At 41.4% G+C, this 27,381-nt stretch overlaps 1 long non-coding RNA gene across 1 annotated transcript in view; it reads left to right on the top strand.

Annotated features, from left to right (window-relative positions):
• The window catches only part of LOC309348376, a 128,439-nt gene that overhangs the window by 4,959 nt on the left and 96,099 nt on the right, over positions 1–27,381 (top strand). The window contains exon 2 of the long non-coding RNA XR_014159369.1: positions 13,950–14,002. This is a non-coding gene — a long non-coding RNA (uncharacterized lncRNA). The remainder of the gene's footprint in view (positions 1–13,949; positions 14,003–27,381) is intronic.

Below are 27,381 nucleotides of genomic sequence, written 5' to 3'. Positions count from 1 at the left end.
AAGAAAAATTGCCAGAGTCAAAGCATTCTCTAGGGTAGGAGCATCTGGAGTTCAATGTGACAAGATGAGTGATGCATGACTCGGGGCCTAGGGAAGGACACCGGGAGGACAGGCCACTACGTAAGGCCGGAGACTCATGAAGAAAGCTCGCTTCCTCACTTTTTTTATTTTTTAAAAACGCTTTCTCTAAGAGGCAAAGAAAATGTCTGGGAGAGGGAAATGGAAGATGCTAAGGTTATTTACTGAAACAAATGCAAAACAACAGATGCAAATAAATCCAGAGTGCTGAATAAAAGGAAGTCTGCATTCACGGTGTCATATACACACCGAACTTTCTTGTAAGCAGGGTGGTGCAAACACGAAGGGCAGCCATGGCAGAAAGCCATCAAGCTCTGGAACCAGATTCTGAATTTTAACTACCGTACAGCCCAATCTCATGAGTTGCTGGGCTGAGGATCATGTGACGAATCTTCAGCTGCAAGATATTGTCACGGCGCGATGCTACAACTGATAAAGTGTTGTGCCGTTGACATGAACAATCGGGGGGATATGAGGCTGCTTTCCACCATTGGCCAATCTAGCTCAGCACCTACTCTGATTAGCAATGGCTCTGAAAGGTTTTGGAGAGGAGCCTTTCCTAGCCAGGGATTGAACCAAGAGCTTTCTTAATGCAAAACATGTGTTCTCCATGTGCTGTGATCCTCTGATTAAATGTTCATGCAATACTCCAACACTTGGGCAACCAAATACTCGGGCAACCATGGTGCTACATCGGCCTCAGGAAGACTCTCACTTTCATGGTCTGGTAGCAGATAAGCAGCCACTGCAGATCTTTTAGGCCTGGTGTAATATGAACCCCATAGGGATGTGGGTGGCGCTGTGGGTTAAACCACAGAGCCTAGAGCTTGCCAATCAGAAGGTCAGCGGTTCGAATCCCCGTGACGGGGTGAGCTCCCATTGCTCGGTCCCTGCTCCTGCCAACCTAGCAGTTCGAAAGCACATCAAAGTGCAAGTAGATAAATAGGTACCGCTCCAGCGGGAAGGTAAACGGCGTTTCTGTGCTGTTTCTCTGGTTCGCCAGAAGCAGCTTCGTCATGCTGGCCACATGACCCGGAAGCTGTACGCTGGCTCCCTCGGCCAATAAAGCGAGATGAGCGCCGCAACCCCAGAGTCGGTCACGACTGGACCTAACGGTCAGGGGTCCTTTTACCTTAATATGAACCCCATTTGATTGTTCCGCTCCCCACGCATGGCCACATTTTGCACAAGCTTCTGGGTCATCTTGACAAGGAGCTCTACATAGTGCAGTAATCCAAATAAGAGGATACTAGACAGTTAACTATTATGCCTCTCTATCTTGGCCCAATAAAGGCCACAGCTGATGAACCAGCTGAAGCTGGAAATAGGCATCCTTTGCCATTAAGCTAGTTGGGTCTCCAGTTACAGTATAGAATTAAGGAGTGTCCCCCAAGTAGGGGTGGGCAAATCTGTCCATTCTGGTTTTCTAGGTTTGTCATTTTCCCAATCCTAAATTCAGTTCTCCACATGTCTGTGGCAATTCACATTAAAAAAAAAGTCATGAGAATTCGTGAGCATTTTATTTCAAGCTTGTCCCAATAAGCAAGTTTTTTGATCCAGGTTTAACAAATATCTGCAAGCACTTTCCCCTAATTTAATGGAGTTTCTTATTTTGCTTTCATAAATATAAACGCTTTTAATGTACATTTCTCCCTAGTATATGCACTTGCTGCATACTGTTTGGTTGGAGAACAGCATCACTAAATTCAGTAAAGTACAAATTTCAAAAGACAGCTGTGTTTTGGTTTGCTTGTTGGTTCATGAAGTACGGGTTAGTTTCTCATTAAAATGAAAACAAAATCTAATTTCTCTTCCACTGCTACTTGTAAGCTATGCATCTGCTCCTTTGAGGAGTGAAACTCCATTCACAGCAGTTTAACATCCCGATCCTTTAGCCTCTCTCTTAGTGCCACTGAGGCAGAAATCTCACCACCAAACACAGAAACACAAGTGAGATGCCTGCTTCCTATAAGTGACTTATAACAACCACGTCTCAACAAAATCTTGAATCCCTGAGTTTAGATTAATTATAGCAGTTGGCAGTAATTCGCCCTTGCTTACGGTCAGCAGGCTTGGAAACTTTGTGCACTGAAGCCTGCTCACCAAACGCAGAAGGAGATGTGTATCCTCCTACTGTGCTGAGCCTACAGCAGTGCAACAGGCCAGGACATGACAAGTCAGGCTTTTCTAATCCTCCATTTGTTTGAGTCATCCGGCATCCTGAGCCCAGCATATACAAAATGCTCAGTCTTATGCCATAGATAACAGCAAGGGTCAGCAAACTTTTTCAGCAGGGGGCCAGTCCACTGTCCCTCAGACCTTGTGGGGGGCCGGACTATATTTTGAAAAAAATAAATGAATGAATTTCTATGCGCCACAAATAACCCAGAGATGCATTTTAAATAAAAGTGCACATTCTACTCATGTAAAAACAACGCTGATTCCCGGACCGTCCACGGGCTGGATTTAGAAGGTGATTGGGCCGCATCCAGCCCCTGGGCCTTAGTTTGCCTACCCATGGATAAGAGTGTGGGCTTTTCACTTCCTTTTGAGGGTAGCAGAAGCCATGAAGCAAAGAGGGAGAGGGCAGTTCAGTTGATTCTTCCCTTCCCCTATCCTCTGCTTGCTTCTCTGAAACTGCAGCCTGACTCCAAGGTCTCCCTCCACAAATGGCTATTGTTATGGAGCAGCAAGCAAGGCCAAGGAGTGGGCAGGAGTGGCTGGACTCATTCCCTTGCTTGCAATCTGCTCCTTATGCTACCATAACACCTGGCCTCTGTATGCAGAAAGCAGGATTTCACCCTTTCTTTTCAAATGCAAGATTATTTTTCCATTGTATTTCCAACCGGGGCTTTAAGAATACATTTCATGTCAAAATGTGTGACCAAATGGAGAGAATGACTAAACCTAGTTTGACTTAATGCTTAGGGAAAAATATCCTCCAGGTGCCTGTTTTCCAATTCTGGCAGGAAGTAACCCTTATTCTATAAATTCCCATTTTATTAGTAGCTCTCTCGTTATTTAGTGTTCCTGCTCATGCAGAATGCCAGTTTTAGAATTGTAATCTTTTCATTACTTCAGTGTTTTTGTTGCCTTATGAGTTTGCTCCAATCTGTGGTGGAATTTTCCCTTCTCTTGAGGCCCATGCACTTTCTTTTAATTTTTAAAAAAGTTAAAATCCGAGAGTTCTTCCTTTTTATGAGGTATTTATAGTGTCCAGGCTTAAATGTGTCAGTTGAAATATATATATTTCTCTCTAGAGTTTTTCCTGGGGTTTGAGGGTAGAATGAATAAATGATTTTTTTACAGATTACATGGAAACTTTGGGATGCAAAGGATATATTCAATAAACTCCAAATAAACTGTAAAAAATAATCTATAGCCAATGTGCTTATAAGTCCAACATATGGTAATTATAATTAAAAGGATATTTCCTCAAACTACAGCCTAATTGGTTTTTTAAAAAGCCAAAACAAGCTCCCCACCAGCAGAGGGAACATAAGAAATATTTCTTATACCTATGGGATTTCAAATTATTTACTAAACTTCATCTTCTATATCTCATTCCCTTCTAAGCCATTGCTTACTACTGCCTTACAGTTTAAGCATTAGTTTTCTATTTTGAAGTTTAGTGCTCCACCGAATACTGCAAGATTCTTAAACTCTGTAAATTTTGATTTACAGACTTTAAATTTTGATTTACATCGGGGGGGGGGGGACTGGCCAATGAACCAAGTGGGGTGCGTGCATGTGGCAAAATATCTGCGGTATGACTGCATATTTTCAGCAAAACTAGAGATAAATGGGAAATCAGGAAAATTAAAAGGAGAATGCAAAGAAAACTCTGTGCTGAATAGCTTTATTCGGCCCAGGAGGAAAACAAGATACTTGCATCCCTTGTGACAGGATTATTCTGTAGCGCAGGACTGGGGAAACTGGAAGTAAATGTGGCCATCTGGGTCTCTTTGTCTGATGCATGGGAATCTCTGCATTCCACCCACCTCTATCACCAGCCTTGTTCTGTGCCCTTCTCAGGTGCTTTGTGTGGATCGAATGTGACCTTACCTTGCAGCAATGTTGCTTTCCTACATGGAGACAAATGCATCTGACTGGAATGTAGCCTACTATACAAAGGAAGGTATGAATTGCCACTGTTGCCCTGCCCACTTTTACCCCCGGCCCTGCCTACCAACGGCATGCAGCCCTGGAAGGTGGTCCATGGGGGAATGTGGCTGAAAAGGCTTCCCCACAGCTGCTGCAGTGCAAGCTTTTGAGAGCCAGGTCTGTGAGCCCATGAGCTAAACCCTGACCCCACCACCCAGAAATGAGACATGACCACAATGTATGGGTTTAAAATTAGGCCACAACTTTATTGAATTCAGGTGTAGGAACCTTGGCTTAGGCCTTGGAAGGTATCCCTGTCATAGCCAACGGGCTGAGGATGCGCAGGGCAGTCAGGTGTTGTGGGAGGGGACTATAAAGCGTGAACTTACACAGCGTGCCCTCCCACTTCACCAAAGCCGGGAGTTTGACCTATATGCTGCCGCTCTAGGGACAGTGACTCCTGCAATCAACCCTTTAATGGGCCCTGCAAACGCCACCACATGGGGGTGAATCAATATGCCGCCCCTGACTCACAGATAGACTATAGAATACTGACCAAGGCCTAAAACTGCCAAAATTGTGACTAATTGCTACAGGGAAGGCGAAACCTGCCAATGCAGGGAAATTCCTTCCTGGTTCTGAATACAGCAACCATCTTACGACAATAGGAGCATCCGCTGACCTAGGAAGCAAGAGGTTAACCTGCAAAAGAAGACCATGTTATATTTTAGGCAGGGTTGGGTGGGTGAACCAGGAAAGAAAACCAAGTGAGCCTGGGCCAAAGAGCATCGGCCGAAGAGGGCCTTTTCTGGCCCTTACCCAACACCCAGCTGGCAACCTGTTGGCCTGCTGAGATGGGGGCAGGGCAACGGCCACCCTGTAGCAAGGTGGGTGGCACCTGGCCAGGTAAGCCTGCTCAGTGTCGCAAACCCTGCCACCTCTTGGAGGGGGGTGAGTGGAAATCTATGTCAGTGTAGCCTCATATCCAAAGTAAACCATCTTGTCAGGGATTTCCATTGCTACAAGAAGATTTCCCCAGTTCTCCTTCCCCTGGGCACACTGCACACCCTCCCCAGGTCTGCTCTGGAGGGTTGGGGGAACTCTCAGAATAGATTTTGGGGGGAACCAGGAGGGGGGTGAGGGGGAATGTTCCATTGCGCAAGTGGACAACCTTGCCTTAATGGGACCAACACTACACTGGAAACAAGCCTTGGGATTTAAGCAGAGGTTGGAGAGCTATCTATCCAACAGGGATGATGTGGTTACTGTTAAGTTTAATTGTTTAATTGCCTAAAGTGAAGTGGAGAAATGCCTGTATGTATATTGCTAAGGGTTTAACACTAGAAAATTCCATTGGAATACTAAAGCTAGAAAGAGTTGTCTGAGCTTCAGTTAGTTAATAACTACTGGTAATTGTTGATATCCTCTGCTAGCATTCATGTGAGTATCAGTCGCAAATTTCCATGGTATTTTGCCTTGGTATTTTGTTCCTAGGAACAGTGAGGGAAAGATGTGCTAATGGTGCCTCTTAGAGTTATGTTATATTTCTAAAGAAAATGCTGAGACTATGCTTTAATATGCATATGCTTTATATAACTTTCTGGATGTATCATTGATGTTTCTGTACCTGTTTTCAAGAAGTTCTGGTTAGTAAAGTTTTGAATCTCATTTATGGGTCTGGACAATTTTTATTCCAAAAGGAATCCATTTTTATGCATTTGATGGCTTAATGCTGCACGGTATTAATATCTGCAATATTAAAATGCTGCACCCCATTTTTCAGATCCAGGGAGTTAGACTAGATGACTTCCAAGGTCTCTCTCACTGCTACAATTCTATTTTTTGTTTCAGTTGGACAAAAGAAAATAATTCAAGAGTAGTACTATTAAACACTCTGCTCCTTGATTCTCCTTTGTATGTGCATACAGAACTTTTGTTCAGATTCCTATCAGCAGATAGCATGGCCTTGGCTAGTAAGTAGAAGCCATCTCCTTTCCCATTGCTGTAACAAAGGGTGAAGAAATTGTGGGATGCACTTATACAGAAATTAACCTATCAACTTTGTACAGACGGCGGCTTGGATACCTCTCATTCCTTTCATGCTATTTGTCTTTTTGTTCCTTGGTTTATAGATACAAAAAGCAAGTGCCTCCTGTGAACAATAAGTATATTTCTTTGTATTAATTTAGATTTTCTTTCTCCAGTGTTCTAATCTCTTCCTTTCTTGTTTGATTGATGAGACTCAAGTTTAGGAGGTTTAAGCAGCTGCTATAACAACCTTACAAACTTTGTTATTTAACTTCACTGTTTTTCTTTGCTTTGTTTGATCCATTCTTTTTACATGGTTGTGTTGATCACAACAGATGTGTTTTCATTCCTGCTGTAACTTTTATGTACAGCATGCATGTCATTTGGTTTTCAGTTTCTAGGTAAAATTCGATGTTTAAAAAGGTAAAGAGACATTTCAGTTCACTTCGATGATGATCACCAGTCAGGATATACAATGATGTCTAATGTTGTTTTACCTTTGCTTTGAATTTTTTGTGCTCGAATGAAGATGTGTAGTTCAAAAGCTTGCATACAATAGCAATGTAATCTTTTGAAGTAAAATGCACTATAGGATGACAAAATGCAAAGATGGATAGACCTCCAGTTTCTTTAAAAATCACACTGAACAGGAAATTTCAGGTGGTTTGGTGTGAATTTTCGCCTAGATTTAAAATGAAATAGGATTGCAAGTTATTGCATAGGCAGGACAGAATAAATTTATGGCTGAGCAAATGTAAAAATGATGCAGATCAGAAACAGCCCCCCATTCCTGAATCTTACTTTTAATTCCCTGTTACTGTCTATTTAAAAGTCACCCCTTTTGAGCTCAGTGGGACATTCTTTGATGAATAGGATTGCAGCCTAAAGAAAGTTTAAGATTTCAACAGTGTAGAGTACATCTGAAAAAGAGGCTATCTAGAAAATCATAATCTGTATGTATGGACCTAGATCATGGCTAATATTTTTTTACTGATTAGTTTGTAAGAATAAAATATCTATTTTGTTCCAAGCTTCCATTTTCTGTTTTCTTTTTACCTTCTTTCTCTCAGGTTATGTTATATACTTGATTCCATTTTCTCTCTCTGTAACTAGCTGTTGATAGCTTATCCTGTTGTCGACAGTAATGCAAAGACCTAAAGTATTAGCCATAACTTTCTTTTAAAATCCATATTTCATTCTGAACGTGTATATGATTTAAGGCCAATTTTATTTCAAAACTATGGAGATAGCAAGAGGCATATTAAAAGTAACTGGTGTGTGTGTGTGTTTTATTTTAAAAAATCACGAAAGGCAATGTATTATGTGCACTTGGCATTATTTATTTATTTATATATTTGCCATTAAAATAGACATCTGTTAAAATGTGGCTGATGATATAAATGGATATTTTTTTCACAGATTTGCATTTTACAACTAGATAATCTTTTATGAATTTTCCCCATTTTACATACTTCTGTGTAAATTGTTTCACACTAAATCTGCTTAACTTTATTTATGGAAAATGACAGGTGCATTTTTATGACACCTTATACTTTGGGTCTTTATTTTGACAAATGCTGTTTTATCCTACTCGTTCGTACTTGAAAGTTTGCAATATCTATTACGTTCAAAAGGAACTTTTGGCAAAGGCCACGAATGGTTGTAGTATCTCACTTTGAAAAACCACAAAAGGAAAGAATATAAAAACAAAATCTTTAAAAGTTGCAATACACAGCACAAGCTGGAAGTGTGGAAATAAACAAATGCTGCTGCTATTTGACCCTCAAGATGCAAAGTGGGCATTCAGCAGTATCACAGAGCACACATATTTCCCCAGTGGGGGAAGAATTAAACCTAACTTTGGAAGAACATGAAGCCCTCTCTTTGATGCTAACTTTGGTTTGGGCAACAACGAATTTTTTAACACAGTGAGAATGAATACTTCAAAGTGAACCAGGAAATCCCTTCAAAGTGAGACAAGTGTTGACCCATTTCCAATGGCTGAATCTCGAGGACAAAATGAAATCACATGCACTCACACACTAGGAAAGTGCAAATAACAGCTTCAGAATTAACGAGGAAGAGCCTTCTGAATTGTCCGGTTCATTTTCAAGACTGTTCTTCTTGTTCCCCGATGTGTGTGACTCTTGTATTTATCTGTAGTACTTGTCAATCACAGCTGTTTCCTCGAGGAAAACACCAAAATGTGGGAGCAGGCTCATTTCTCACATGCCAATAAGTTAGAATGGTTTGCTTTGTGTACCTTGTTCTAGAAGAGCTAAAGACCACCTGGTTTGCGACTGGTACAGCAATACCCCATGCAGCCTGTCTAAGATAAGTACCATATTTTTCGCTCTATAAGATGCACCAGACCACAAGGCGCACCTAGTTTTTGGAGGAGGAAAACAAGAAAAAAAATATTCTGAATCTCAGAAACCAGAACAGCAAGAGGGATTGCTGTGCAGTGAAAGCAGCTATCCCTCTTGCTGTTCTGGCTTCTGAGATAGCTGTGCAGCCTGCATTTGCTCCATAAGATGCACACACAATTCCCCTTACTTTTTAGGAGGGAAAAAGTGAGTCTTATAGAGCAAAAAATACGGTAATTTGTTAATTCAGATACATGAATAAAATTGACACATTAGGTTGTATCTCTGACTGAGCCAAGGATGAGGGAGTTAACATAGTGTAGCCCAGCCGCACCAGGAACCTCCCAGTACCCGGAGATCTGCTGGATCCTAATCTCATCCCAGTTTAGGCTTGCTCCCTAAAACAAATCATTCATAAAGGTATAGCATCCTTTTGGTATCTGATGGAATATTCTGAAGCAAGACATATGCGTAATCGTGTCTTATTTTTGTAAACGCGTAACAAAAATGTGAATTAAGTCCCCCACCCCAATAATTGCATAATTATATTTTAGCTCAATTGCTAACTTATATTTTAAAAAGCATAATTAAAAATAATTGGAGAAATGCTTTAGCCCAAAAATGGCATGAGGCTGGGCATATTTTCTAAACAGCACATTTTCACATGGATATATTGCAAAAAATATGTCTCTCCTAATTATACTGAGACCCCCAAAAGCTACTGCAAAAGGAACTTAATTCACATTCAGTTCACTCAGAAATTAAGGGAATTACTTTTGGGTGTGATGCAGATTAATATATATATGTGTGTGTGTGTGAATTAGTTAATTTGAATTAGTTCATTCCAAGCCCTCCCCACCCATCTTTCTTATGGTGACTGGTAGGCAGCAACAATAAATGCATCTTCTCTTTTTTTTTTTATAATAATTTTTATTGATTTTACAGCATAAAGAAAAAACAAAACAAACATAATGTGACTTCCCCAAACCTCCCCTTCACTGCATCCAAATTTCAAAATTTTTAGCAATTCTTCATCCCATTTTTATCTTTAGTTCTCTTTAAAAAGAGTTTCTGCTTTATAAATTTCGATTTATAGCTGTAATTCTTAGTGTCCAATCCCCTGACATCTTAACATTCCGAAATTTTACAACAATTTTTAAGATAGATTTTAAATTTTTTCCAGTCCTCCTCCACTGTCTCTTTCTTCTGGTCACGGATTCTGCCGGTCATCTCTGCCAGTCCCATAAATTCAGTCACCTTGGTCTGCCATTCTTCCAGAGTAGGTAGTTCTTTAGTCTTCCAGTACTTCGCCAAAAGGATTCTTGCTGCTGTTGTTGCGTACATAAAAAAGGTCCTATCTTTCTTTGGTACCAATTGGCCGACCATGCCCAAGAGAAAAGCCTCCGGTTTCTTTACAAATGTCCACTTAAGGATTTTCTTAATTTCATTATAGATCATTTCCCAGTAGGCCTTAATCTTTGGGCAGGTCCACCAAAGGTGATAAAAAGTTCCTTCACATTCATTACACTTCCAGCAATTGTTATTGGGCAAATGATATATCTTTGCAAGCTTGACTGGGGTCATGTACCACCTATAGATCATTTTCATTATGTTCTCTTTCAGGGCACTACATGCCGTAAATTTAATACCTGTGGTCCATAACTGCTCCCAGTCAGCAAACATAATATCATGACCAATATCTTGTGCCCACTTAATCATGGCTGATTTAACCGTTTCATCTTGTGTGTTCCATTTTAGCAGCAGATTATACATTCTAGACAAATTCTTAGTATTGGGTTCTAGCAATTCTGTTTCTAACTTTGACCTCTCCTTCTGAAATCCTAGTTTTCTGTCCTGCTTAAAAGTTTCATTAATCTGGTAATAATGTAACCAGTCTCGGACTTTAGGTTTCAATTTCTCGAAACTCTGTAGTTTCAGCTTTTCACCATCATATTCTACAATTTCACAATATTTTGGCCAGTCTGTATCCATGTTCAATCTTTTTACCGCCTTAGCTTCCATTGGTGACAGCCACCTGGGGGTTTTACTTTCAAGCAAATCTTTATATCGATTCCATACATTATACAATGCTTTCCTAATAATATGATTTTTAAAATTTCTATGTACCTTTACCTTGTCATACCATAAATATGCATGCCAACCAAAACTATTATCATAACCTTCCAGGTCCAGAATGTCTGTATTCTCAAGAAGTAGCCATGGTTTCAGCCAGCAAAAAGCTGCTGCTTCATAATAAAGTTTTAAGTCCGGCAGGGCAAAGCCCCCTCTATCCTTTGCATCAGTCAAAATCTTGAATTTAATTCTGGGTTTTTTGCCCTGCCAGACAAATTTAGATATATCTTTCTGCCACTTCTTGAAACAGTCCATCTTATCTAAAATTTGCAATGTCTGGAACAAAAACAACAATCTCGGCAATACATTCATCTTAATTACAGCAATTCGGCCTAACAAGGAAAGTCTCAATCTTGACCATATATCGAAATCTTTCTTCACTTCAGCCCAGCATTTCTCATAATTATCTTTAAATAGATTCACATTCTTAGATGTTAAGTTCACCCCCAGATATTTTACCTTTTTAGTAATTTCCAAACCCGTTTCTCTTTGAAAACTATCTTTTTCCCCCACCGTGAGATTTTTTTCCAACACCTTTGTCTTGTGTTTATTCAATTTAAAACCTGCTACCTGACCAAATATTTCAATAAGTTCCAAAACTCTTTTTGTACTAGTTTCTGGCTGTTGTAGTGTCAAAACTAGGTCATCTGCAAATGCTCTTAGCTTATAATGTTTAGTTCCGACCTGTATACCTTTAACCAGCTGGTCTCTTCTAATCATGTTAAGGAAAACCTCCAGTACCGATATAAACAATAGAGGGGAAATTGGGCATCCCTGTCGTGTCCCTTTCTCTATTGGAATTTCATCCATAACCATACCATTTACAATAAGTTTGGCCTTTTGCTCAGAATAAATTGCACTTATACCATTTTCAAAGTTCTTGCCTACCCCCATTCCTTGGAGATTCCTCTTCATAAAGCTCCAACAAATATTGTCAAAGGCTTTCAATAAATGCATCTTCTCTTCCATGTAATTCCCATAGTAGCTTCAATTTCTTTAAATTATGAGTTATAATTCTCATTAATTCATAAAGACGGTATTTTTTCCCAAGCTGTTTTGGCTAGTATTTTTCCAATTCTACACCTGTTTCTTTTGTGCAATCATATTGGACCCATACTGTATACATGGCAGAAAATATTACCTGTGTGATCAACCAGGTTCACCAGGTTGAAAAAAAGTCTGTAGCTGTAGCTGGTCATAATTCCCATTTAAAAGAGCTTCCCATAGCTATATGGGAAGCTCTTTTAAAAGGTAATTAGTTTCTTTATTTTCTTTATTTTCTATATAATAACTTTTTGTAGAAGGAGTTTGTTTCCTTTTTACAATGACTGTCTGAAGAACGAGAGAGCTGTGAAGAAGAATAGCATTCAGCCTCTGGGTGAAGCCAGCTTGGTGGGCTGAATGTCAAAAATGAAACATCTACTCTCCTTAGAGACCCTTAGTCAAATCTCAGAAAGGTTGGCTCTAATTCTCCATTCATTGAAGTAAAGAGAGTTGTGTTACAGGGAAATCCTAACCCCCATCAAAGGCTGCGGAGGGCAAGGGTTAGGATGGGAAAGAAGTGCCCCAGTGGAAATCTGGTCTATTAGAGTGAATGGGGCACAACACAACCAACCTCACTCTACCCTCAGCCTGCCCCTACTTCCCGGCCTTCTTACTTACAACCTGTTAACAGGTGACTCCACCTGTTGTTGGCTCTGGAACCACCTATTGCTGGTCTCCCTGCCTTCCACCCCTCCAGTCCCACTTTTGGAATGTCCCATGCCTTTTGGAAAAGAACCAGAGGTCTAGGGTACTCCCATGGAAAGGCCTTCAGACATATATTTACCATTGGTGATGTTACCACATCCTGTGTCAGGTGTTTCCCATCCCATCAGTGTCAATGGGAGTGGAAACTGAGAGAAAGAGAGAGTCACTGGGTGGTTGGGAGTAAAAGTCGGTAGCCCAACTCCTGTCATTTCCAGAGTGAGCCAGAAGAGTTGGCTCCACTCCAGGTCACTCCCCACCCGCTTCCAATGCACATACACACTTATGATTGGAAGTGACTGTGTGTATTACGGAAACATGCAGTAAATGTAGCAAATGACCCTCAAGCCAACTGTTGGTTTGACTGGTCTGTGGCATGTCAAGAACTCAGTTATTGCCAACTATGTTAGAATTAATTGGGTTGAATGAAAGATGTGGATGCACATCAGTTATCTTGCGCATTCTCACACAGACAGAAGTGTTGCCCATAAAATAGGTATAGTGTCCAGACAGTGTTGGAGAATGTCAATTCATCTGAGGTATTTTGAATATTGCCTGGTCAATATGCACCTGCTTGGTCTGATATCTTCCAAGGTATTATTTTTGAAAACATAGCCTTATTTTTACTTTGTAGTAGTAGTTAGTTTTTGTATATAATTTTAATGCACCATTTTCTATTATCTTTGTACTGTACATGGATTCTTTTTAAGTATTTGTTGTAATTCAGACTGTAGATGAAATATTGTATGTGATAACTGTTTTTTCTTATGAGGTGGAAATTCTTCCCCCTCCTTCTTTTTCCCTTGTATGTTTTAAAACTAATAAAAGTTTTAAAAGTAAAACAGAAAACAGACAATGGATAACACTTCCTGCTTATGATCTTTGGCATTTTGCACATTTCCTGTGTCATCAGGAAAATGTGTATTTTTGCCGGTGGTTATGCTCATCCAACTTACATTAGTGTTCAACTTCCGTTAACCGCAACATATAAAAAACTCCCTAAATGAATGAAAGCTGCTTTTAAATTTAGCTTGCAATCACTGTGTTTAAATATGAACTGCACACAATATGTTTCTTTGTAGCATATAGGTTGCCATGAACCCAATGACATTATTACATATTGTAGCTAAGATGAGCAGCAATATTGGTCATTGCCACATGTATCGCAAATGACAATCCGCTTTCTTTCGACCCACATTAAGCAATATCTGAGTCCACCCTGTTTTACACTTAAAAGGTCAAACTGGTTCAATTTGGAACTGGGGATAAGTCAAATTCTTTATTAAGGTGACCTGGACTCTTCCATCACTGCAAGCCATGTTTCGAATAAGGGGCTGTTTACTCCTCTTGTCCTTTGTGCTGTTCTGCTTTCTATTAGTTGCAAGGCTTTTGGAGCAGAATTAGCAAAAGGGGGAGAAAAGACATTAACCAAAGCAACAGAGATAATTAATCTTTGTTCAAAGTTGATGTTTCCATCTCTCTGCCCTGTCTTAGGCCCATGCCGCAGAGCTCAGAGAGAGGCTAGCTGGCTCGCTTTGCCTAGGAAAGTAGGCAACCCATTTCTCTACTTGCCCCAATTCCATGAGCTGTCACTTGGACTTTTAGTGGCATAGACACAGTTGTCCTAGCTATGCTAATCTTGGCAGTCAGCTGAAGCCATCAAATTAACCATGTGCAGCTGTGCAGTGAGCGTAGAAAGATGTTGTACTTTTTTTGCTTCCCCCACTTTCATTTTTTACACTCTCTCCCCTCCCCATTGTTTGTGTACAGCCTGCAATGTTACACCGGAGCAGATGTCCACACACACACACACAGAAGTCTCCCTCCTCCTCCTCCTCCTCCTCCTCCTCCTCCTCCTCCATTGTATTTGATGCTCTTTTCTTCCACTGAATGTTCCCTCCCCCACCCTCCCCATATCTAGCAAGAGCTCCGCTTAATTAGATATTTAAATGATTGGAGCAATGCTATTTCTTTAACTTCCCACCAACCACAAACACATACGAAACATACTGTTGGCGGCATTTAATCAACAGCAGTCAATTTATCATTTTCACAGTTTTAGTGAGTGGTTATGAATCACTAAAATCACAGGTATTGTAGACGCAAGCGTTGTGGCACTATCATTAACCAATACGCAGTGCACAGAGGGATGACTTGGTAATTGAGTGGGACTAATAAGAATACATCATTTAGCTGTGTGTGACAAACTGTGCCTCCAAACACAAGCATGGAAAATTCACATTTTGCTTAATAAATAAATTACACAGCCGATGTATTATACATAATTTGTGTCCTCGTGGATTTGAGTGATATATATAATGCATGGTCCAAGTCATTTATTTATTAAGACTAACTATATATATTGTAGGTTGGGAATTTTAAACTCCAGAGCAAGACCTGCCAAGGTAACTATTACAACTACTGAGTTTGATTGGGCAGCAAATGAGGCTGTGCGTTTGGGGACTTGCAAACACACCGAGTGTTTCTAATGTTACAAGCTCCAGTGTGTTTATAAACTTCAGTTCCCTACATTTATTTAGGAGCCAAAGAGGAGAAACTCCAAAGCCTTTCTGGGAAGGTGGGTATCAGGAGATATTTTTGGGGAAAGAAAATGCAGCAGCTTTCCATTTATTCAAAATACAAAGCGGAGGGGGGTGGAACACATAGTGAAAATAACACACATAATAGATGTTTCTGTGGTCTAGTTCTCACTGCCGTCGTTAACCTGTGTCTCTGTTCTTGGCTTCACAGCAGGGCGAGTATGACTGAATGCCCCGCCAAACAAAAGTAGTCCCTGCACATAGAAAAGCAGCACATCAGGGATGTGGCAGAACTTTTCTATCTCGATTCATTTTATTTTATGTGGTCCCTCGGTTAGGAGCAGCTCTCATCTCATCTCATCTGCCGCCTTCCATCTGAAGTGCACTAGTCCATGTAACTGCCCAGAAGATATGGCTGTCAATTGGTCCAACTATCCACTCTTTTCACAGGGTTACCACTTAGTTATTAAAACAGCAATAGCTGCACCACTGCAGAGAAAAATAGTATTACTTAATAAGCATCTTAACAAGCATACCAAATGATAGCTTTGAATATGGTCCTAAGGCAAAGGACCCAGCTATACAGCTGCAAATAAAATGTTCTAAATGTGTTGTAAAACGCAATATACAAATGTGACACTAGATGGCGACAGTGAGCTATGCCAAATTCAATGTATTTTTCAAAACTTTTTTTAAAAAAGCATTTTCACAGGGTGTTTTTTTTTTTAAATGTGTGTAGATTCCACCAAAGCCTGAGGGCACATAAGGCAGCCATCTTGTTGAAGCTGAACAGTTCAGGGCCTGAATGGGAGGCGCTCTGAAGCCCTTGTACTTGTTAGAAATGTGGGATATAATAAATGTACTAATTAAATGAAATAATAGAGACATGAAGCACAATCCTGGCCCAATATGGCTTTGCCCCTCTGGACATAGGGGCTGTTGAAAACCGACAAGGGTGTGGGAAAAGAGTATAAGGGGGCTAAATGAGGCCTGCTAAGCAAACACACACAGGCTATGATAATATATTAATTGCTACACACCCTCTTTTTTTAAATTTGTATAACAAATGAATGAGCACTAAGGAGTTTTTTGTATACTCTTGGGGAGGAGGGGGGGACACACACACACACAAGATTTATGAATGCTGTTCTGCCATAAACATGTCCTTGCTATAATTTAAGTCATTTCCCTCAGCTGTTCCCTCTTAAACCTGCAATATCTGCAATAGTTCAAGGATTTCTGTGCCCTTCCCTGCCTCAGTCTGTCACTCCTGATCTCCAAGCATTCAGCTTAGGCTAACAGGAAGGTAAGGGTTTTTTTTTAAAAAAAGAGCAGGCGATGGGATGCATAAACCCCTTCAGTGCCTGAGATAAATTAAATACCGCATATTGGCCTCAGGGTCTCTGTGTAGAATATTCTGCCCGCTTAGGTGACCCAGGGATTTTAAAACTCATTTTCGAGTCTGTATCTAGTCAGTGTGAAAAGTGTTAATGTTCCTGTATCACAGTACACTGATTACACATCTTTTTTTACACCCAATAACCACACACAATGATTATATTATTCATAAGATATTTTACCTGAAGTAATAAAGCAAGCAGCTTTAGTTATTATTTCCTAATCTTTTTTTTTTTTTAAAAAAAAAACCCTCTTTTGCTAGCGCTAGGGATTACCCTGCTCTCCCTCCCTGTATATTCTTTAAACAGATATAATAGCATAAGCAGTGGACAGTGGATGCTGATTTGTGTACATTTAGATTTACTCTGGAAGATGGGGGCTGCAGAGGAGAGTGACATCCAGATGTGTCTAGAGTTGTTATCAATATGCTGATGACAACCAGTTCCTTGGTTTTGTGTCACCAGTCACCTGGGACCTGATACCTCTGAGGAAGTGCTCAGGTGGAATGAGGGCAAACAGGTTGAAACTGACTGATCCAGTGCTAGTCAGAATTAGGGTGACTATGTGTCCTACTGTACAGAGAGTCTCCTCTGTTTTGAAGGACTGACAGAGGACAGTCTTCCATTTGATGGTGTCCTCTGTTTGAGGGCTGCCCAGTCTAAGTCTGGTTTAAAGATGATGTCAGGGGCTGGACTGAGGAGGAATGGTGGGGGCCGCCCCCGTTTCTCCTGAACCGTCCCGAGAACAGGAGGACAGTATAGATTTAGAACAGTGGTTTGCAGAAGGACATAGTTCAGAGACTGCAGAGGAGAAAAGCTGGGAAATATCGGGAGAGGAAGAGCAGGAAGAAGAAACACCAGGCAGAGACAACTGACAGACTCAGTGTCTTTGGAGAGCATTCCTGAGTCCTCCTCTCCCAGGACTAGGCGTGCATTGAGAGTAGTAAAACAGAGAGCTCAGAGGCAGAAAGCCCAGATCAGGGATGACGTAGGATAAGAGAGAAGGAGGGGATTGGGTTTTACTCGGAGCAGCGTCATTATTTAATAAGGACTACATTCCTTTGTCTCTGTGAATACTGAATAAATTATGTGATAAGGACTCTTCTTTACCTGCATTTTTGGCTGTCACTGGGGGAGGGATAGGATTCCTTAAACCTTGACAGATAAGGAACCATAAGAACGGGGAGCGGGAGCCTTGTAACTGCCTACCAACATCTTACTTATACAGTGGTACCTCGGGTTACATACGCTTCAGGTTACATACGCTTCAGGTTACAGACTCTGCTAACCCAGAAATAGTACCTCGGGTTAAGAACTTTGCTTCAGGATGAGAACAGAAATTGTGCTCCAGCGGCGTGGCGGCAGCAGGAGGCCCCATTAACTAAAGTGGTGCTTCAGGTTAAGAACAGTTTCAGGTTAAGAATGGACCTCCAGAACAAATTAAGTTCTTAACCCGAGGTACCACTGTACTATGGTAAGATGTATTATGTGCTCTCTTTCTAATATGTGCCTATGCATACAAAGTACCATATACAAATTTTATGCAAAATAGGATCCTCTTTTATCCGTGTAGCTGGCCACTGTCATTAGAGGGGATGCTTGTGGGCTGCCCTCATGTTGGAATGCCCCTGTTTCACCCTCATGATACCCTTGAGGTAGATTAGGCTGAGAGATAGTGATGGGCCAAAGGTCAGTCACTGAGCTTCATAGTTAAGTGAGGATTGAAACCGTGTCTCCCTAGTCCCATACTCTTCCTGGCCAGTGTCTATTCTGTCCAAAATGCTCTTTTGGACAAAAAATATTGAGTAAGTTCTCCATTGCTGAAGAGTCTTGAGTAAATGCTCTTGAGGTAACTGGCATTCTTCCTTTATGGAGAACTTTCCATAGTGTTCAATTTCCAAGCAAGTGTGAGGCACACCAAATATGCTGTCAGCACCAGAGCTGAAAGGTAATATCATGGCCATTTGTTTCAGTAACCTGATAATATAAAACAGGGAATATTATTTTATTACTTAAAAAAAAAAAAATCAATGCAATTTTCCAATGATGCTCATCAAAGACAAAAAGGCCTTGGCCTCATCTTCCACAAGCTTTGCCCTGTGTGAGGTATTGTAGTTCTTCCATTCTTTCACTTCTTCCCAGAGTTATAAATTAATATCTCAACCCTGACCATAATATGCCCTCTAACAGTGTTTATTATTACTGCATATTTTAGACAGGTGGTAAGTATTGGCACTTTTTATTATGCTGATAAACAGTGTTGGACTGCCAGGTAAAATGCGTTGTCAGGGGTGATTTCTCACTTTTTTCTCGCTTCCTCTGGATTTTATTTAGGCACATGCAGGATAAATCCCAATTGCTGAAGCATTTTGGCAGAGCTTCCTTTCCGTAATTGACAGTGTTGGGCCATAGGCAGTCGAGAATGTGTCTCAGCAGGTTTGGAGCTGAAATCTAACAATGCAGGCAAGTGAGGTGGTAGAATTAGTGGTAGCAGAAAGCAAAGTTCTAGTTGTGACTGCGAGGGGAGGTTTTTCAGTGCAAGTAGAAAACAGCACACTGAGAGTGGAGTGGGAACGCTCATAAATGGTATGTGTAGTGGAGCAAAGTGCACAGAGGGAGGCCTACTGAGAATCTCCTGGGAATCTGTGTAGTGGTTAGAGTGTTGGTCTAGGAGTGGAGAGAACCAGGTTCAAGTCCCCACCTAGCTATGAAGCTCATTGACTGATTTTGGATCATTTGTTTTGTCTCTCTTAGCCTATCTTACCTCACAGGGTTGCTGTGAGGAGAAAGCCCCATTGAGTTCAGCAGGACTTCAAGTAAACATGGTTGGGGTTGCAGAGTGGGTCAAAATTCAGTCTTACTTCAGGGAGCCTGGAAAAGGTTTGCAAGACAACAAGAAGCAGAGAAGTAAGCAGGTGGTCAAGGAAAGTATAAGAGGGAGAGAGAAATGGGCAGGTAGAGAGACCGGACCACAGGAACACAAGCCTGAGAGGCCACATAGTCGAGACCATAATCTGGCTGTCACCCAAGCAGAGACCTGGTCCAGCTTGGAACATTTACAGCCAGACCAAATTAATAAGAACAAAAGTCTCCACTGGGGCTCAAATCATGCTGGAGTCTAGGAAGACAGTACTGCCATTTTCCTCTCAGTCCTGTAGTCCTGTGTGTTCATCGCAACAAGGGACATCTGTGATCTGTGACAACAAGGCTGTCTAAGTACCTTCTAATTTTGTCAATAATTAAAGTGCAGTGTTTTTAAACAATTCCTGTTATCCTTTCTGTTACTCGTCTTATCCACATCCCTTGGAAAATCAGCAATGGTGTGTATGTTTGTGCACATGCAGGTGGATCACAAGTGTTTGAAGTAGGAGCTAAGAACAAGGTAATGCAAGAGGGGCCGTGGACATTTGAGGGTTAAGAAGTTTAAATATATGTCCCTGAGACATACATTTAATTCTTAATACCCCATATTTCAAACAATTCATGTTTAGCCAGTATTTATCCAGGATGCACACAACTTAATTTCTACTTCAAACCATTTTTAAAGAATTGACATTCAAAACTGAAAGGCAGCATGTAATGAGAAACCTTAAATATTAGCAGTCTCTCACTTGGTTCTAAACTAGGAGCTGCCAGATGGAGACGAGGGGTGTGTGTGTGTTTGTATGCATCAGTAGCATGGAACTTGCTTGCCTCACACTTGCAATCCGTGCAGGAGGGCTGTGTTGATCTTCCCTCGCCCTGATCCTTGCCAGTGCCAGTGGATTAGCAGGACTGGCAGAGGTGGCATATCAACTGTGGGGCAGAAGTGGCACCAACTCTCTGAGCCAGTTGGTAACTACACCTTCCGCGAGCTCCTTTGCTCTCATGTGCTATTTGGTTCCAGCCCTCTGCCTCAAGGTTATGGCTCAGTAGTAGAGCACCAGCTTTGCATGCAGAAAGTTCCAAGTTCAATCCCTGGCATGGTCAGGAAGGGATGGAAGAGACTCCAGTGCAAAACCCTGGACCAACTGCTGCTGCTGCTGCTGCTGTGGAAGCTCCTGCTGCAGCCACAGAAATCACAATGGAGGCAAAGCTACTACTTGACAAAGAATGAGAACAGAATGGATCAGACTGACCATGGCTTGTATCCAATAACCACCAGGGCAAGGATTATATTTGGGCGTAGGACTTTCCCTTCTTCTAACCTGTGTATCCTGTGCAACCCTCCGGAGCGGATTTGAAGATGGCCATGTGAGAGGGGAAGAGGAAGAAAATTCCCATTACAGAAATCCTTGCACCGACAGGGCAGTTCCTTAGCACTGCATTGGATACAAGCCTTTATCGTATGTCATAGTTTACATATTCAGTTTTGCTATATGAAAACAATTATTGCTATACCTGTCCACTCAGACATAAGCACCATCAGAATCAGGTAACGGCACATTATACTGCAGTCTGTGGTACAGGTATATCTGACATCTTCCACCCTGATGGAAATAATTGGTTAGGCTTCTCTTCAGATTCCTTCTAGGGCTCTCTAACTAATTTCAAGCATCTGGTGTTCTTAGCTTTTATTGCATATTTCAAATACAGTGGTACCTCAGTTTTTGAACGTAATCCATTCCGGAAGACCGTTCAAGTTCTGAAACATTCGAAAACCGGAAACTCAGCAGCCGACAGCCAGGCCTCAGGATCTTGCACTCAGCAGAAGTCGTGTGGCACTTTCGACTTCCGAGGCGTGTTTGAAAACCGAAGCATTTACTTCTGGGTTTACAGTGCTCGTAAAACGAAATGTTCGTCAATGGACACATTAAAAAACCGAGGTACCACTGTAACAAAAAAAGGACCCATGGAGAGAGCACCAGTATCAGCAGATGCAACATTGAGGCTGCAATCCACACACACACACACACACACACACACACACACAAAATCCCTGCTAGCTGAGAATCAAAATAAGGCATTCCTTTCTTTAAAAAATACTTTATTTAAGATTCAACAATAACAAAAAATCCACAATAACTACTACATCAATTAGCCATCTTTAACAACCATTGAAAAATTACAGAACCTCACTTTAACTTACTCAAATTTTCATATTTAACTTTTATCTCTATTGTAATAATAAACATCTCCTGGCAAAACTAGAATCATTCTTGTAAAATAAGAAATATAAGGTTTTTGGTATCAGATGAAAACAAAGAAAGTAATATAGTAATCTGGAACTGTGTGTGAAAAAATAATAGAAATAATAATAAGGTAAAGGTAAAAGGACCCCTGACCATTAGGTCCAGTCGTGGCCGACTCTGGGGTTGCGGCACTCATCTCGCTTTATTGGCCGAGGTTGCTGGTGTACAGCTTCTGGGTCATGTGGCCAGCATGACTAAGTCGCTTATGGCGAACCAGAGCAGCACACGGAAACACTGTTTACCTTCCCGCCGGAGCGGTACCTATTTATCTACTTGCACTTTGATGTCCTTTCGAACTGCTAGGTGGGCAGGAGCAGGGACCGAGCAACGGGAGCTCACCCCGTTGCGGGGATTCGAACCTCCGACCTTCTGATTGGCAAGTCCTAGGCTCTGTGGTTTAACCCACAGCGCCACCCGCATAATAATAATAATAATAATAATAATAATAATAATAATACAATGAGAATAATAATAATAATAATAATAATAATAATAATAATAATAATAATACAATGAGTCTAATTGGAAGTCAAATGTGTTTATTTTATTTTATTTTTTTCTTTCTCTCTTTTTCCTCCTTTTCTTTCTACCTTCTTTTTTTGGTCCTTTCCTTTTTCTTTTTGATCTGCTAAGAAAGAGATAAAGAGCCAAAATAAGGCATTCCAAGGAGGCGGGGGGGGGGGGGCATGTCGCTGTGAAGAGTAAGTCTGCAATCTGCTGTATCCTCAGTGGGCCTCACAACCAGGGGAGACCAATCCTTGTGCCAGCCTGGATCACATGCAGTAATCAGCCCAATCTGCCTGTCTCCCCACTGCCACTTTCCACTGCTGCTGCCATGAGTGGCCAGGCTGCTGATGTGGCAGTGTCTCCACTTGTTTGCTCCGCTAGTTCTGCACCCTAACCCAGATGTTGAACTGCTGCAAGGCTACAACACACACTGATTGTTTAAACTCACTTTACTGTTAAGATTAGGCCCCCCAGAGTCGTCCGTGACTGGACCTAATGGTCAGGGGTCCCTTTACCTTTAACTAACCCATAGTTTTCGATTAAGGTTTCATAAGCAACCAATTCTGGAAGAGATGCAAAAGGATAAAGGGGGATGTTCACAGCATTTTAGCTTGCCTGCTTCCATAATGAATGAGCCTAAACTATTATTTGCGACATGATGAAATACTGTTTTAGGAAAGAAAATAATGACTCAAGAGAAGGAACTTGAGATAGTTAGATAGGAAGGAAGGAGGGCTTTTGACTCAGCCAAAAGAGAACAATTCGAAGCATGTTTAACTAAAGTGTTACTGAGTGCAATGAGGCTCTCTCATTGGCAATATGCATGTGCATAGGAACGTAGGTGAAAACGGTTTAATCAATATACGTCTGAGAGTGTAATTATAACATTGTAACACATATGGATCCGAAAGAAGTATAAAACAAAAATGCATTTTTGTACACATGACTCCCCCCCCCCAATATACACAGAAGAAAATTATTTATTTTTTATCCCCTGCTAATCTGATGGAGTACGATTTTTGTTCACAGGACATTTTTACTGATTTATTTTGCCTTAGAGAAAGGAACAAGGCAATACTGCAGAATCAAATCCACCATATGTCGGTTGGGTAATCCCATGTACATGCAACCCCTGTGTGCTTCCATTTATTGGAACATCTGATTATCTGAATGTTTTGGATGCCCTCCAGGCCAATTGGATAAATGGGTTTATACTGTATTACAGTGATGATTAATACAGATATTTTGCTAGGTCAGCATGCTAAAAAAGAACTGTGCTGCACAAACCACTTAATGCCCCAATTTACCTCAACCGTCTGGTTGGTGCCAGCACTGATATTCTGCATCTCAGGGAATCAGAAGGAAGAAGTGAAATGAGGAACCAGGAACTTTGCTTTGAAATCTTCCCAGTGTCATTGAGTCTGCTTCCTTTTAGATCAGTGATTTAGATCAGGGTTCCAGATCACATGGAATCCTTTGCATGCACAAGGCATCAGGGAAGGAGCAACTGAGAATATGGAAGGGCAGTCTACTGTGCTTGGTCCTCAGGGTCGGATTTAGATGAAGAGAGGTCCTACGCTACTCCACTTGTGAGGTGCCTCCCCACCCCCACCCTCACAACTAGAAGAAAATGGAAGAATGTTATAAACAAAATTGAGTGAAGCCAAGGATGATGATGGTTATTTAAAATTTTGCAATTCACAATTTCTCTTCTAAAGGATATAATATATTATTGTTAAATACCATGTTGGTTTTAAAAAATGCATAAAATTAACACTGAAAAACTGGGCAGGCCACGTCATCCTCTTATATACTTGCTAGGATTGACAAGGCATCTGACCCTCACCTGAATCTGATAGCTCTCCTGATGAGTGCTTTGGTCTGTATTCTCAAAACTTTCTTATTTGTTAATTTGAGCAAATAAACTACTGCTCTCACTTCATTACAAACAGTATTTCTACCTGCAACACACTTGAGGAAACCTGCTCCTCTTCCTTTCACAGATATTTTGTTGTCATTTAACTCTTGGGGGAAATAATTAGCATCACACGTCATGCGCAGGGAAGTTGCCGAACCAATTAACCAACTAGAAGGGTTACTGTTAATAGCATCAGTTTTCCTATAACTTGATATTGCTGGATAGTTTTGATAATCTGCAAAAGCATTTTTAGTTTGCTTTCTGTTGCCACCCTGGAACTTTTCTTTATTAGCGCCCTTTTGTACCATTCCTTGAAAATGAAGGAAAACAACTTTTCTGCTTGTATATGTTGGTAATATAATTTTGGTTACTGAGGACAAACAAGATTGTACAAAAACAAGATTGGGTGCAGGCCTGGCCAGGAGATAGGCGTCCTGACTGTGACAAATGTGACCTGTGTGCTTGCTGGCTTCCTTGCTTGCTTGCTTGCTTGATTAACAGCTGCTGGGAACTTCAAGGTTCCTGCTCTCCCTTCTTATGGTCTTTATACTGAACCGGGAGACTCCAATAGAGAGCATTCTATGTCATGAAGGAGGGCAAGTGGGCACCCTATCAAATGACAGGGCAGGAGTTACACGGAGCACGGCCTTTTCACTGGTGGTGCCCATTGTATGGCTTGCTCTTTCCAGACCTGCTCTCTTTTGGCCTGTATTTTGGAGCTTTATAATTTAGGAAGACTTTGGAAGAACTGGTTGACAAGTCTTATCAGTCGCTGACGTATGAGCAGATTTTATTTGCTGCTATTCTGGGCTTCTGGTGCACCAGGGTTTACACCAGCGTAATAGAGTTGGCCAGGATGCCAGAAGGGGTACAATTCATGAGCTTTTTCCATTATCTGCACAGCACGGGATGTTCAGTCAACAGTGCAAAGGCTGAGCTGAAGCATTCACTGCTGTTTACCTGCTTTCAGCAATAGGGGTCGCTGTTTGGTAGAACCCAATTGGTTAGCAGTCAGATTCTAGAGCTCCCTATTGGGAGCACAAAGCAGTAACATGAATCTCCATTGCTACATACAGTATTGGGTGTATATTTCAGCAGTTGAACGTACAGATTTATGGCTATGCTGTAGTGTAGCGCTTATGCGACTGTGAATAAAAGGTGGATGGGCTCATTGTCTCGGGGTTTGGGGGGAGGTGACCCCCTTTATTTCCATTACAAGTTCTTGAGTCTGTACTCTGAATAGTGACACCAGGAACCTAGAAGGTGTCAATCCAACCCCTGCACAGTCTCATCAGGGCTGACCTTAAGGCAATTGGAGCAATTGGGCCAAATTGGGGCCCACGTGCCGCTCCTAAGGGGACCCCTGCACCAGGGCAATCTAGATGGATTTTATTTATATCTATAAGATTTTGCAGACTTTGGCTGTGAACTGGGGTCCAGAAAAAAATTCAAGTTGCACCCCACTGCTTCAAATTTGGCCCCACTGGCTAACCCTGAGTCTCTTAGTTGCTGGGCCTGAGTTGCCCTGCCCTTGCACAAAGTCTTGGGTTTACAATTTTGGGAGAGGGGAGACTGCGGCGCTGGGGAGTGGGCAGGCTGGCGAGACCCCCTAGATTTAGAGGCCCTAGGCCTACTTAGTCCTGCTTCTCTCTCCTTCTGAGCAGGACTACCAAAAGAAAGAAAGGGATTATTGATCTGTGTGATCTGGTTCCCTTGACTCATCTGTGTGGCATATGTGTGTCAACTGCAGATGTTAGCTCGAAAGGGTCAGACAACAGTCTAAGCTGGCATTATTTCTGCAGAGAGTTTAAAAATGCTTGTTTTTGCTGAGCCAATAGATGTATCAGAATTTAATTCCAGTTATTACTCACTCTTTAGCTGTGAATCACATAATTAATGTCTACCATTTTTAGATATGCAATTTAGGTAGCAGCTTTTTCGCATTGTCACTTTTCACAGGTTTCAGTTTAGCAAGTGGGATCTGCAACAAAATGTGGATATTGCTGAATGTCCTGTTCAGTGTCTCAGCCAGCCAGTCCTCTCGTACTCTAAGATATTCCATTTTATTCCCTCTCCCTCCTGTTTTCTCCTCCCAACAGTCAGTACTCAAAAGCTCATTCTGCAGTTTGTCTTTTTTGTCCTCCCCCCACTTTGGTTTCTTTCTGAATAGTTTTTTACTTATTAAAAACCAAGGTTCCCCCAGGCTCACCTGCACTTGTACTCATATCCTGTTTGTGGGATCCCACAGATTTCACACATAGCTAGTGTGAGAACAGGATGTTGCACTTAGATGGACCACTGGTCTGATCCAGAAGGCTCTCCTTATGTTTGGAAAGGTGGCTTGCAAGCTTGCCAGAGTCAGGAAAAGCACGTTACAGTGGCTGCTGGTGGTAGCAAAATATCAGATTAAGGAAAACAACATTCCTTGGGAGATGAAACTGCATGTTCCAGGACAGCTGTGCCCATTTGCCTAGATCCTAAAAGAACTGTGATAAGGACAGAGATTATGACTTTTCACATAGCCAGAAAGGTGTTGGTGGGCATTCAGATGGGTGTCCAAAATGATGCAAGGATCCTGCAATCTTGAAAACTTTCTAAATAGGTATTGCAGTCCAGAGACTATTTACAATCAAGACTGTGACATATAATCAAAAGACTGAGTTGAAAGTATAAGAACTGTAGAGACCAGCCATCTTTGGGAGAAACCTCTGCAGCACCCCAAGGAACAGAGTGAAGCTTCATCATTGTCTTGCTTCACCATATTGTGTTACTAAGGGGACCACTTAAGCAGAGCAACAATCTTGGGTAACTATTCCTGCAGGACAGGTGTGCATGTGTTCTATGACTGAGATCTTTTGAGGAAGTGGAATGAATTAGCTTTTGAAAACTGGTAGCACTGCCTTGGTCTCTCCACCCCAAGTTGCATTCATGACAGTACTGCTTCACCATTCACACACACATACCCTCCCCACACTGCCCACCCCAATCTGAGATGAAACTCCTCATTGGTAAAACAAGGGAATATTGTGGCTGAATGCATAATGGATAAGCTGGCTCAGATGCACAGCATTCTTGCCCCATGAGAAATCTTGGAAATGGTGCATGTCTATAGCAACCTGGCCAGCTGTGAAATGATGGATTCATTTGTGAACCAGATTGGTACACAAAACTAGTACTTGCTGACCTCTGCTGCTTGATAACAGCTTTCAGCCTGGTTTGAAGAAGCATCCATCTGAGAATGAACTTCTAAAGAAGCAAGAAGCAAGAAGTTTGACCATATATGCAAAAATAAAAACAAATCTTTTAGAAGCTTCTCTTTATAGGAATGATCTGGGCGAGTCAGCAATTTTGCCTTCCACTTTTTCCTTAGAAAGTTAAGTAACTCTGGCTTTG

The sequence above is a fragment of the Podarcis erhardii genome, assembly GCF_964252035.2.
Source record: "Podarcis erhardii genome assembly, chromosome: 8".
Classification (NCBI taxonomy): Eukaryota; Metazoa; Chordata; class Lepidosauria; order Squamata; family Lacertidae; genus Podarcis; species Podarcis erhardii.
This window is presented reverse-complemented; position numbering and strand designations above follow the sequence as displayed.